Genomic DNA, 14,640 nt, shown 5'->3' on the forward strand with positions numbered 1-14,640 from the left:
GCTTCTCCAGGTGAAGATGCAACTCCTGTAATAAGGTCAGTACCCTTCGTATCCCTGAACTGTATAACTGAGAAGAAATATCCTTTCCTGTGAAGTACTAGCCAGGATCTTTTTGGGCAATCTGAAATCGTAACTGGGGAAAGAGAATACTTCAGTATCAGAGAGGTTTGCAAATGTCAGAAATTGTCCTAGAGACAGGCTAAATCCCCTCCAGAATATCTTTCAATCTATTTTTTGAATCTAACAAATTTCACTCAATCATTCTGAGGTTACAGGTTTATTCAAGTAGTAAAATACACCAGATCAGATTCCCAGCCCAGGAGCGCTGAGTCTTGGATCTGAAAAGATTTCTGGAGAGATATTCTACTCCTCATAACATTAACTACAGTAAGACATAGCTCGCTGTACAAAAGGAAGATGCTGTAAGAAGCCAAGAATTATAACTGTGTCATGTCCCCTTGGTATTCCTCAAAAAGCTTGTAAAGTTGCAAGTTTACAAAAAAAATAAATCACATTCACTCTAGGGGAAATGCAAAAATAAAACCACTTTTCTTTACCCTCATGGGAAATGTGAGTATTTTAAATGTTCTAATGCTGACTTTGCAAGTCAGTATATAAGCATTATTGGAAAGTCCCATATTGCCTGAGTTTTATAGCTCCTGGCTCTTTCAGGAGCTCTCTCCATTTAGATCAAAGGACAGTTTTATCTAATCCTTTGAACTAACACAGATTTTTATAACATTGATTGAAAGTCTGGATTGCAAAAGCATTGCTATTGATCCTTATCTGATAACAACATTTTCCTCAATAATTCATCGATCCCTGACAAAATGATTAAAAGCCAACATTTATTGAGACCTCATGACATTGCAGACACCAGGCTAAGTGCTTTGCATCCTGCCCTTTCTTTCTGTCATCCAGGACACCCTACCTTCCTCCCCACAGTCCAGTGACCACAAGACTTTCCCATCTAGTCCCAACTCCTGAAACCCTTCCACTGCATCCCCTGGAATCCGTGGACCATTCACAGCAAAAGTCCCTATATCCCCAATCAAATCCCCAGATACTCCTTGCTCCTTTTTGTTCTGACAAAAACTGGTGCTTCCCTGAGAATGCTGCACCATCTCCCCCTTCTCATAATGGCTGTTTGTCATTCAAAGACATCACACACTAGACCTGGAGGTAGTTGGAGACACCCTCCTCCTCCCCCATCCAGATCCTTCTCCTTCCCTTCTGCCTTAAATCATGTCATCATACATCACCCCTGCCGCTCATTGTTCCCCACCTTTCTCAGCAACAGCAACCCCTGGCTCTTTAGCACCCTCTCTAACACATCTCCTGTCTCTCCCCAGCATTTTCATACAAGGGTAATAATCTCTCCAAGGCCCCACCTTCTCACCCCATTCAGTCATGCTCACTCAGTTACTTTGACTTCTTTCCTCACGTGAAAGAAAGAAAGTGAAGTTGCTCAGTCGTGTCCAACTCTTTGCGACCCCGTGGACTGTAGCCTACCAGGCTCCTCTCTCCATGGGATTCTCCAGGCAAAAATACTGGAGTGGGTTGCCATTTCCTTCTCCAGGGGATCTTCCCAACTCAGGGATTGAACCCGAGTCTCCTGTATTGCAGGCGGACGCTTTAACCTCTGAGCCACCAAGTAAGTCCTCACGTGAAGAGCCACTCAATTCCTTGGTAAAAAGAGATTCCCACTGCTAGGAATAGATCTGAAAAAAAAATAAAAACATTAATTCGAAAAGATACATGCCCCCAAATAGTTCATAGCAGCACTATTTACAATAGCCAAGACATGGAAGCAACCTAAATGTCCATCCATAAATGGATAAAGAACATGTGGCTTATATATACAATGGACTATTACTCAGCCTTAGAAAAGAGCAAAATTTTGCTATTTGCAGCAATGTGGATAGACTCAGAAGGCATTATGCTAAGTGAAATAAGTCATACGAGACAAACACTATATGATTATCACTTATGTGTGTGTGTGTGTGTGTGTTAGTCGTTCAGTCATATTCAACTCTTTGTGAGTCCATAGACTATAATCTACCAGGCTCCTCTGTCCATGGGATTCTCCAGGCAAGAATACTGGAATGGGTTGCTATGCCCTTCTCCAGAGGATCTTCTCAACCCAGGGATCGAACCCAGGTCTCTCACATTGCAGGCAGATTCTTCATTATTTGAGCTACCCGGGAAGCCGAATATCACTTATCTGTGGAACCTAAAAAGTACAACAGACTAATGAATACAACAAAAAAGAAGCAGATTCACAGATACAGAGAACAAACTAGTGGTTACCAGGTGGCAATATGGGGGTAGGGGATTAAGAGGTACAAGCTATTATGTATTAAATAAACTATGAGGATATATTGTACAATACAAGGAATGTGGCAAGGAGTTCATAATAATTAAAAATGGAGTATCACCTTTAAAAATTGTGAATCACTATATTGCACAACTCTACTTCAATTTAAAAAATTTAAATAAAGTATAAAAACTGAAGCCTACCATTAACAACAATCAGTTTTTACGATTTCTAGATGAGTTGGTAGTTGGCCTGTCTTTTAATGTGGATCAAATTTTTCCCTAAATTGGGAGGTTGAGGTTAGCAGTTGCTGACTATTATACATGGGATGGATAAACAACAAGGTCCTACTGTGTAGCAGAGGGAACAATATAGAATATGAAAAAGAATATATATGTATAACTGAGTTACTTTGCTGTATAGCAGAAATTAATACAACATTTTACTGATATACTTCATAAAATTTTAAAAAGAAAAGAAAAAAATCTCTCCCTAAAATATGAACAACCTATTCTTGAAATATAGGAGACATCCATTCTGGAAATACATTTACAAGCCTTAAGTGGTTTTTTGTTTGTTTGTTTGTTTTCCTTAGGAAAACAATGCCAGTGTGATTTTTTAAGTTTTGTCTAATATTTTCCCAATAATGATAAACACTCTATAACTTGGCCTAATAATTTGATTCATATGCATATAGAAAATTTTGAACATACAATTCATTTTAAATCAAATATTTCTACTTCCTGATGCCAGACGTAATATCTAATGGGCTAATGAAGCAAGTGCTTATTTTAGAATATTTCAGTGTTAACAAACACAAAGCACGGTCATTTTTCATCCTCTGGTGCCTCTTCACAGCAAATGACACCACCATGCACTTAAGCTGGGAAGGACCCCTCCCGCAACAGGTTACAGAATAAGAGGTAAATGGAAGTAGTACAAAAGTTTAATAATTCCCCTTAAGCTTTTCAGAAATCCCCTCCATTAATATCGGTGTCTAGTTTTCTTTGAGGCTTTCATCTGAAGGAATGTATTATCAGCAATTGTGAGCAAAAATGTTTCAGTTTATACACAGCCATCTCCAGACTGTACATATATCTGCTTTGACTCACCTCAGAAATTCAAGCAAAACAAAGTTATGATCAGTATATAACAAGCAGGTCATGGGGTTAATGTCTGATTCTAACACTGACATCTTATTTTAACTGCTTGGTTCAGTTCAGTTCAGTTCAGTCACTCAGTTGTGTCTGATTCTTTGCGACCCCATGAACCGCAGCACGCCAGGCCTCCCTGTCCATCACCAACTCCCAGAGTCCACCCAAACCCATGTCCATTGAGTCGGTGATGCCATCCAACCATCTCATCCTCTGTTGTCCCCTTCTCCTCCTGCCTTCAATTTTTCCCAGCACCAGGGTCTTTTCAAATGAGTCAGCTCTTTGCATCAGGTGGCCAAAGTATTGGAGCTTCAGCTTCAACGTCAGTCCTTCCAATGAACACTCAGGACTGATCTCCTTTAGGATGGACTGGTTGGATCTCCTTGCAGTCCAAGGGAGTCTCAAGAGTCTTCTCCAACACCACAGTTCAAAAGCATCAATTCTTCTGTGTTCAGCCTTCTTTATAGTCCAACTCTCACATCCATACATGACCACTGGAAAAACCATAGCCTTGACTAGACAGACCTTTGTTTGGCAAAGTAATGTCTCTGCTTTTTAATATGCTGTCTAGGTTGGTCATAACTTTCCTTCCAAGGAGCAAGTGTCTTTTCATTTCATGGCTGCAATCACCACCTGCAGTGATTTTGGAGCCCAGAAAAAAAAAGTCACAGCGTGCAAAGGCGGCAGAAGGTACCACCCAGAAACAACAAAAGATAAACACCTACCTACCTATCCACAACAGATGTGGAGCTTTCAAAAGATGAAAAATATTTAATATTAAAGCAAAAAATACAAAGTAAAGCCAGTAAATGACCTCGATTTTAGCCCAATGAACTATCCAAGGCCCAGTGTAGGGTGCCAGAGACATTGAATCCAATTTTTGAATGAAAGAGTTTAAGTATCACTTTAAAACTCGTTTTATAGAACAAAAATCATCTCTTAACAGACCCGTATTAAAATCTTTTTTTCTAATATATTAAGAATCTGTCAGGGCTTCCCTGGTCCAGTGGTTAAGAATTTACCTTGCAATGCGATGACACAGGTTCAATCTGTGGTCCAGGAGGATCCCACATCCGGCAAGGCAACTAGGCCTGTGCGTCACAGCTACTGAGCCCGCGCATTGCAACTACTGAAGCCTGAGTGCCTAGAGCCCATGCCCCACAACACGAGAAGCCAACACAGTGGGAAGCCTGTGCACCACAACTAGAGAGAGCCTGCACACAGCAACAAAGACTCAGCGCAGATAAAAAAATTTTTAGCTAATAAATACATTTAAAAGAAAAAAAAAATCCATCAGAAGATGGTAGCTCTCAAATCCATTCACCTTTCAGAATAAATCTCACATGAATTCATCATCCATGTTATGGCAGAATTTTTTTTTAATACTGATTTTTGAGGGGCGGGAACATTGGTCAGGACCTACAGTCTGTCCTCCCTCTCCCATCTCAAGGTGGGGCTCCCTGGGGGGCCAGGTGCCCTCCCTGGAGCCCACAGCATGCGACAGGGTGGACAGCTCAGAGAAAGGGCTCGGAGAGTCTTGCATGGACTCTGAATTAAACAGGCAAGTAAAGGTCGAAACTTCAACTCTTACCAACGATAGTTGGGAGTGCCTTCTCTAGGCTTTTCTTTTCTTTTTTTGACCAAATTTATTTTTTATTGAAGGATAATTGCTTTATAGAATTTTGCTGTTTTCTGTCAAACCTTTCAAGTCAAAACTCCCCCATCACTCCCCCATCAGAGGACCGGGAAAGTCATTTTACACAGCAGGGCCGTGGTTACAGCATCCCACAGACACCAAGGGCGGCACAAATCCATCTAAGCCCAGAATTATGTGAGAACCTTTGATTCTAGGATGAAAGAGAACAGTTCCCCATCTCTTCACTCGGGAAGAGAAACAGAGAAGAACTTGCACCAAGAAAGAGGCTCACGGGGCCGTAGCCCAGCAGACCGCGCTGGAGCAGCCCCAAATTGAGTGCACGTGGCTCCCAAGGCCCCAGGTGCCAGCACTGAGCTGTCAGGGACTCCACATTTCCCCAAGAAGCTCTGCTCTCAGATAAGGGCGGCTCTTATCAGGAAGCGCGAGTGTGCCCAGTGCTGTTTACTTTGGCAGCAGCTCCCTTTCTCCTCTCTAATTAACTGAGGCTGATGAGTCCTCAGCAGCCCGGAGATCAGAGGAGACTGCGTGATCTCAGGCCCTTTCCCTCCTCTGCTCCCCCGGCTTGGCCTCCCTTGGCATTTTTTTCATTAACGTGGAGAGCAAATTTCACCCACATCCTGGCCTAGCATCAAATTCCAAATCAGTGTTTTACTCTCAGAGCCCCTCTGTCAGCAAAAGTATCTTTACATCTCATCAGACATGAGCAATGGTTTCCCCATGGCCTCCACACGGATGAGACACCCTTGTCCCAGCTCTCCTGCTACCTCTAGAAGAGCCTCCACCCCATATTCTAACCTGGCCTCCAGAACATACGGCTAAACACTCCATAATGCATGCGTGTGCACCATCACGTCATCATGTCTGACTCTTTGTGACACCATGGACTGTAGCCCACCAGGCTTCTCTGTCCATGAGATTTACCAGTCAAAATACTAGCATGGGTTGCCATTCCCTTCTCCAGGGGATCTTCCCAACCAGGGATAGAACCCAAATTTTCTGCGTCTCCTGCATTGCAGGTGGATTCTGCTGAGCCATGGGGGAAGCCCTCCATAATAATCAACCTCAACTCCATCAGAGGAAATGGTCTCCGTGAGTCCCTGGTACCACTGTCAGAGCAAAGGCAATCAGCAAGCCCACAGCTGATCACCTATCTTCTACATTAACATGAGGTAATTGGCAGAGGACAGAGGCCACCACCCACGCACGTAATTCACTTAGTACTTAGGTAGTCAGTTATTCTGGTACCTCAAAATTACTTTTCACCCTGATTTTTTTTATTTTTATTGTGTGTGTGTATCTACCAACCAGGTCTTGCTTCAGATCTTCTAATTCAAAACAAAACCTTCATATAATTAATTTTTTCACTTTAGCACTAGGCTCAACTAAAGGGCACATTGCCAGAAACTCAAATGCTGTACCACATTTCATTTAAAAGGGTAGATTTCCCCAAAACGTCCTTAAGACTAGTTCATAGATTAAAAACAGCTAGGGTCAGCTTCTGATCAAAAATAACCAGAGAGTGGGGTTGCCCATGACATGTTTCCATAGATTCCTCGTAAATACCTATCAGAAAACAAGCATCATCCCAGCTGGGAATTTCCTAGCTTCTTCCTGACGATGAGAACCGTTTCTATTACTGTAAAATAATCTGATGAAACCAACATGCATTGGCAGCTGCCCACCTTCATAGTATTTGCTATCTGGTTCTGTAAAGCGTATTCAAGCACATGGTCTCCCTCAGATAGAATCCATCATTTCCTACTTATGCTCTTCACCTGGGGCTTAAATCCTTTCTTTCAAGTGTCTGCCTCTTCCGAGAAACTTAGACTCAAGGGTGCTTCACTCCTACAGTGCACCTGAGTTTCAACAAAACTCTTGATCAAAATGGAATAAATCTTCTCCTTTGATCATTGCAACAGCCCTGGCTGGTGGGCAGAGGAGGAGGCTGGAGCTGGGAGTTGTAACTGCTAAGACTGGGACGCAAGGTAAGTGACAGAGGACAGAGGCACCTGATTTACTTAGTACTTCACTAGTCAGTGGTTCTGATACCTCAAAATTAATTTGTACCCTGATATTTTTAAAATATTTATATTTAGTACATTAATTTACTCATAAAAATTCTAAAAATGTACACTTTTTTTCTTTTTAACTAAGTGTAATAAAACATAAAACCTCCCCAAATAGAGTACTTGACATGCACAATTCAAAATCAAACTAGCAGAATATTAAATATTTACAAAACTATATCTTTTAAAAATATAAAGTTACATCCAGTTTTGTAGAACTGATATAAAAGGATGGCTCAAAAACAGGAGAATTTTTCTTCACCCCTAAAAAGAAGAATCTTCGCACCCTGATACGTTTCATGTCTCCAAGTATGTTTTCATTTCACTGAGGGCAGAAGTTACATTAATAGCACACATTGTCCACTTGAGTTGATCTTGACACAGTTTGGATTCCTTACTCATTACAAGGAGTATGAAAAATCATACTTAATAACATTAACATAAACCATAATTTGTAATTTATGGAAATTGTCCAGGACCACTAAGAGAAATGACCATTGGGATCCACGGGGAGTGAAGCTTGAACCTCGCATTCCTTCCGGCCACCAACTCCCTGGCTTTTCTCCTTCATTCTGTCTTTCTAAGATTATTGGCTTCCAAGCTTGAGACCAACACAAGCCTAAATCAGGCTGGTAGTTCAATATTCCAATTTCCTCTCTGGAAATCCTTGGTGGTGGTGGTTTAGTTGCTAAGTTGTGTCTGACTCTTGCAACCCCATACACTATAGCCCGCCAGGCTCCTCTGTTCATGAGATTTTCCAGGCAAGAATACTAGAGTGGGTTGCCATTTCCTTCCTCAGGGGATCTTTCTGACCCAGGGATCAATTTCATCCTAAAACCCAAGACTAGACTCAATCTCCCCATTATTCCCAGTCCTAGGAGAAGAAGTTCCAAGCTGAGATGGATCCACCCCAGCATGAGATTCATGTCACCATGGCAACCAGGCATCTGTTACTTTCACTACTGAACTAGAACTTCTAAGGGGAGATTATGTAAAATTCAATCTGTAATTCCAATTGTCAGAATGAAACTTTACTTCTGTGATTGATGTCTTCCAAGGTCAATAGCTGAACTTCTAGGCATCATTCAGTATTATCCTTGTAGTGTTTTTATTTTGATCCACCAGCTATGTGTTTTGCTTCTATCAAATTCCTATCATAGTCCACTTGATTGACAGATTATCCTTCACTTACATGGTTTAGCCAGTAGCAAGAGTTTCTTATGTCTTTCCCATAGGCCCCTTCTGTCTTTCCCCTCTAAGTGGTAAATAACTTGAAGGCGAGGGGTCAGCACCCTTTTCTTGTATCCCCTTTACAACATCCAACTTGGAATTTTGTGTCAAATGGGTGTTCAAGAAAGGCTGCTTAACTAGATTATTTTCTAGAATATGGCAGAACTTAAACAGAGATTTTTAAAAAGTGCCTTACACGTTGCATAGAATGGAAGAGAGATATCCCTCTTGAAACACTGAGGTCTGGATGAGTAAGTGCTAAGTCACTTCAGCCATGTCCAACTCTTTGTGACACTATGGACTTGTAGCTCACCAGGCTCCTCTGTTCACAGGATTCTCCAGCTGAGAATACTGGAGTGGGTTGTCATGCCTTTCTCCAGGGGGTCTTCCGGACAAATTCCATCACTCTTCTAAGTCTTCATTTCTTTAAAAGTGTAGAGATAAAGTATACACAGAACAGCTCTCTTGTCAATAGCCACCAGACTGGACCCTTAAAATGTACCCAGAACAGTCAACAAAAGAAATCAAGACACCAGCCATTACATTCTAAATTACACCAGGATTTAGGCATGCTAAGTCGCTTCAGTCTTGTCCAACTCTTTGCAACCCTGTGGACAGTAGCCCACCAGGCTTCTCTGTCCATGGGATTCTCCAGGCAAGAGTATTGGAGTGGGTAGCCACTCCCTTCTCCAGGGCACCTTCCCTACCAAGAGATCGAGCCCAGGTCTCCTGCATTGTGGGCAGATTCTTTACTTCCCTGGGGAAGCCCAGGATTTAGGATGGGCAGGTAAAAATACGTCACTGGACTTTATAATTAAAAAAAAATCACACTCAAATGTGTTTGAGAACTAACCTGATGGCCACTGAAACTTAAGTTCTTATTTGCACAGTGCAGTCCTTTCCAGGTACATGTCCTCTTTAATAAAACTGACACCGGAGCCTGCATCTGTCCAGTGTCACGTGTCAAACATTCCGTCCCAGAAGTGCCCGCCATCCAGAAAGCAATGAAACCAGAAGTCTGCACTTGAAACATTATTATATGTCTGAGATTAAAAATATGTCATCTGTTTTGCCAACTCTGTTTTCATACTGAAATGGCTTGTGTAGTTTTTTCCCTGTGTGATCACCATTATCCTGTCATGCCACATCTCAAAACTGGAAATATCAGAAACTTATCATCAAATTTTTCGATCTAATTTTCTATCATTCACTCAGTTTGCTGTGTGGGCTACAGGCAGCAGCACATGGCTTTGCAGAATTATTCACTAGATTAAATATACTATATGGTAAATAAACACTCAACACCTTTAGCAGTAGGAACAAGAAATTCATTTTAACCTCATATTGGCCAATAGCTTCCTAGATGTCCTTTATTTGTCTTCAAGCGGTTTACAAGGACCAGGCAGACTTGCATAACTTACAGCAGATCAGCAGTAGTGCCCAGAACCTGAGTTTCCCCCTCTTCCCAGTGGGCATCTACACCACACGAGGACATTAAATCAGGCAAAAAGACCTTGGCACTAGCTTGGTCCTGTGCTTGACGACTGCAGAAGTCCAGCTTTCCTTCTCATTCATCATCCATTTTTTAATTTGATCCTAGCCCATCTATTAGCAAACAATTGATTTGGGAGAGTTTCACGCTTGTGGTTGTGAAAACTCGGGAGTGTTAAGGAGTTGCTGGTGTTTTGATAATTGTTTGTATGGCATGTTTGGGCATACCGCATAATTTCCTTCATAAACATCCCAATGTGAACTTAATTAAGTTCTGGTGAGAAGCAACAACACTCTCAAGAAATAGATTATTAAGAAAACTGCAACCAACTTGGTTCTTGGCTCTGGCAAAACTGAAATTTAGATGACTATAAATATACTCAATTACGCATACTGCCAAATACTATATTTCAGTGTTTGTTCATAAAACGTAATTTGAAATGCATGTAGGATGATACAGCCTTTTTTTTGTAAAAGGAAGTTATTATCTGTGATAAAAGCAGTTGTTGACATTAGAAATGCAGACGCAGGGATCCAGACGGGAAATTTAATAAAAAGAAAACAACTGTAGCAGGGAAAAGGGGGGTTAACAATACGGCAAAGCAAAGCCAGATGTGACTGCAAATATCTACCCACAGGCAAAACCCAGACTCCTACCTTTCAGATGTGCCATCAGCGCCACGAGAAGCAAAACACAGCCCTGGACTTAGAAAAGAAAAATGGACCATTCAATGCATCACCGCTCACTGTGCAGGACTCCTGTGAGTAGACAGATGCATTTGTTAATTCCTCAGCATCGCTTCCTTTGGAGTATAATGTTAATCGCCTGTGGAGTTCCATCTTGCCAGAGCCCTTCATCCAGCATCCTCCACTGGCCCCACCCAGTAGTCTCATGAACTGGCTTTAATTATATTCCCCAAAGAGTTGCAAAGATCTGAGACCATGCCGTAGGAACTGTATTTCAACATGTTTTACTAGGCTCAGATAATCTGTTAAATGTTAGCTTATTTAAATAAAACCCACTGGAAAGTTCTCCTCTCTTCACATCCCTGCAGTTTTCATCCTGGAAATTATTATCATGGATCATCAGGATCCTGGGAGACTCCAAGTGTGTCTTCCCATGCTCACCAAAGCAAGTTATCACAGTGGACGCAGTCCCTGATGTAGGTTCCATTTGGGGGCTAATATTTTTGTATTTCCTATAAGACAAATGTGTTTTTCGGCTAGTGTTTCACCCAGGATGTCTATGGTGCTGCGTTTTCCTTAATGTCCAAAATAATTCCATGCTTCTGAAAATAACTGAAAATTCATAGATCTTTCAAAAGGTGTTTGGGAGGCACCAATTAGATTTATCATTGACTACAAGCATTGCTTGAGTTTGGCTTTTAGATTAGGGATTCATTCTAAGACCCAGAAAGGATATACTAAAAGCATCCAAAAAGTCAAATTTTCTGAGATATTATAGTACAAGTGCAACCCTTTCAAGATGGAAGTTTTAGATAATATTCCAACATTGAGCATAAGTTCACAACCACCCAACAAGAACACCCTTTCCAGTTTGGGAATTCCTACTGCTCAAGACAGCCCATAATCTTGAACATTGCAGACTCCCTGTCTTTTCCTCTTCTCTTCCCAAGTAAATTGCTGGAAGACTCCAATTAATGGGACTAATGAGCATGAAACCTGTGGGTGGTGTGGAAACATTTGGTCCTGCCTCAAACCCACAAAAATTCCAGGAAGAAGGCAGCACCCAAGGGTGTGCACAGGACATCTTCAAAAAGGACAGATCTTGAGATCCACAATGATTTGCTAAATTTCCTGACTCTATGTGTCCAACAGCCCAGAAAAATTTCTAATAACACATTCTCAGTAAGAATCGAACATTTCACAAGTCTTGCCATGAATGGTTTTGAAAACAATAGCCACCTTCATAGAAATCAGACCTGGAAAGACCTACCCAGGATGTTGTAAGAGTATCCAGGTTAGGGAGTTTAAGAGAGTGGGGGAGCCTGGTGGGCTGCCATCTATGGGGTCGCACAGAGTCAGACATGACTGAAGCGACTTAGCAGCAGCAGTAAACCTTTAAACAAAGCCTTCTAAGCAATGTTTGACAGCACCCAACTGCTAATTGAGGGACTTGCCTGCTGGTCCAGTGGTTAAGACTCTGCACTTCCAATTCACAGAGGGGGGCATGGGTATTGAGACCAGTAGCACTGGGGGAAGTCAGTCCTGGTTGAAATTTTCAGTCCTACGGGCCATTTTCACCCACTGGGTAGAAATCCAGAGCTGGATCTTTGGGTTTGTAACTGGCTCCCAATCCTCTCTCTGCTGACATAGCTTGGCAGTCCCACAAGAGCAAGCATATGTGGGGTCAGCTAGTTCAATTTTGGCCAAATAGTAACCATAAAATGGGTGGGTCTGAACACATAATCATTTCAAGTTTTCTAACCTGTAGGGTATTGATAAAAAGGTATTTAATATTTTTAAAAAGAAGATCTGAATATGAAACTCAATTTCAAAAACATTCAGTAACCCCATTTGTGATCATGTTGTGTTGGTTATGATACAAAACAAGATGGTTATGTAGATATACTAGTCTTTCTTTTTTTTTTTCCATGTACTGATCTTTTATTACAGGCTTATTGAACACTGTATATGTATAAACTGTTATTAGGAGATAAAAATACCAGTGCTAGACTACTACTACATGGGAGTAGTCTTTCATTTTAATTCTAATTATTTGTAAATTTTCTTACTGCAACAAGAATCCATGAACATGATGTAAAATTTTAGGAAATACCTGTATGCAAAAAGGAAAACACTATTGTTACCCCTAACCTTAGAGGGTTAGGGTAATCAGAGAGGTAACCGGTATTAGGATCCTGGTTCAGGTCACTCATTCTTTCTTTCTTTATTACTCATTTATTTATTTAGCACTATATGTATCCTTTCTGTTCTTTATAAATATGCCTATCTTTAAAACATAAAATTATATTCCACATAGGACTTTAACCTTATTTGTATTAAATAATATATCAAGAACGTTTTACTTCATCTTCTATTTTACATAATATTAATAGTGATGTGCTTTTCCACTAAATGTATAGCTGGGCCATAGCTTATTTAAACAAACCATGATTGTCAAGCATATGCCTTTTATGTAATTATACAAAGCACTGCACTAAATGGAAATTTGTACACACATCTATGATGGTTTTATGATCATAAGTTCTCATAGGTACACCCACTACATTAAAGAACCCCGCTTTTCAGGACTTTTCAAACTTAGGATAGAACTAGCCACCACTTACATTTTGCATTCTCACCAACAATATGTGATTCCTCATATTCTTTCAATGATCCTTTTTCAAATGTCAATTTGCTTGGTAAAAAGCAAGAAAAAATGTAATCAGTTTATAATACTTTTCATGCAAATAATACATAGAAACAAACACAAACAATAAAGAAAATATTTTCAATCTGCCAGTACAGTACCTTGAAAAGTACAGTAGTAGAGTACAACAGCTGGCATCCAGGGGCTGGCATCGAGTGAACAGGCAAGAAAAGTTACTGACTGGAGTAGGGAGATGGTAGAGCTGAAGCATCGTCAGCAATAGGAGATGGAGGGCAAGATGCCATTTCACTCACACCTGATATTGATGGAATGAGCTTTTGCATCTTTGAAAGTTTCTAACTTGGGGGTTCAAATATAGGGGATTTACTCTATGTACATGTTAAAGAACTATACTTTAAAAACTAATGAATCAGGGACTTCTCTGTGGTTCAGTGGTTAAGAATCTGCCTGCCAATACAGGGGACATGGGTCTGATCCCTGGTCCAGGAAGATGCCACATGCCATGGACAACTAAGCCCACCTGCCACAACTACTGAGCCCACATGCCCTACAACACATGCTCTGCAACACAAGAAGCCATCACAAAGAGAAGCCTGTGCACTGGAACTAGAGAGCAGCCCCTGCTCACTGCAAATAGAGTGCAACCATAAATAAGTAAAATTTTAAATTAAAATAAATGAATGAATCAAATGCCCATGTACCGATTACCCAGCTTAAGAAACAAATATGCCTGATTACCCAGAGGCCCTGGGAATCCCTCCACCTTCCCCTTCTGAGTTTTGTATAAATCACTCCTTGACTTTCCTTCTAGATTTTCCAGATGTGAGGGCATCCTTAAACAGCACACTATTCAGTTTTGCCTGGTTTTGATTTGTGTATAAGTTCTTCCACGCTTTGCTCTTTTGTTTGTTTTGTCCTATTTTGGCTTTTGCAACACTGTGTGTCCGACCTGATCTGTGTTTAGTATCCATCGTTTCCACATATCTAAAGTCTTCCATTACTCAACATACCCCATATGCTCATCCCCCATGCTGTCCTTGGACGTGGAGGTTTAGGGCGTTTTATTTCAAAGGTGTCACAAGCAATGTTGCTATGAATCATCCTATACGTGTCTCCCATTCAGAAAGTGCAAGTGTTCCTTGAGGAGATGACTTAGATCTGGCCACATGAAATGGTCACTTTTGAAAATCAAACTGGGCAAGTGATTGGCTTGCAGGATATTCATGTGTTTGACCTAATTCCCAATAAATTGTATTCTAAAATAGTTTCACTGGCTTGCACAGGCACAGCAGTGTTTGAAAGTTCCTTTGGATCCACACTCCCTGTCTATGTCAGTTGCTCACTCGTGTCTGACTGGATGGACTGTAGCC

General features: G+C 41.0%; 2 long non-coding RNA genes across 2 annotated transcripts; one reads left to right on the forward strand and one right to left on the reverse strand.

The window, feature by feature from the left end:
• Window positions 1-299: 299 nt before the first annotated feature.
• On the reverse strand, window positions 300-5,422 carry LOC129625530 (uncharacterized). Its single transcript, XR_008701517.1, has 3 exons — window positions 4,494-5,422; window positions 2,063-2,233; window positions 300-1,721 (listed from the first exon to the last, which is right to left on the reverse strand). It is a non-coding gene; the product is annotated as an uncharacterized LOC129625530 (long non-coding RNA).
• Window positions 5,423-6,946: 1,524 nt separating this feature from the next.
• Window positions 6,947-14,388, forward strand: LOC129625529 (uncharacterized). Its single transcript, XR_008701516.1, has 3 exons — window positions 6,947-7,113; window positions 10,554-10,676; window positions 13,730-14,388. It is a non-coding gene; the product is annotated as an uncharacterized LOC129625529 (long non-coding RNA).
• Window positions 14,389-14,640: the final 252 nt, after the last annotated feature.

The sequence above is a fragment of the Bubalus kerabau genome, chromosome 13, assembly GCF_029407905.1.
Source record: "Bubalus kerabau isolate K-KA32 ecotype Philippines breed swamp buffalo chromosome 13, PCC_UOA_SB_1v2, whole genome shotgun sequence".
Classification (NCBI taxonomy): domain Eukaryota; kingdom Metazoa; phylum Chordata; class Mammalia; order Artiodactyla; family Bovidae; genus Bubalus; species Bubalus kerabau.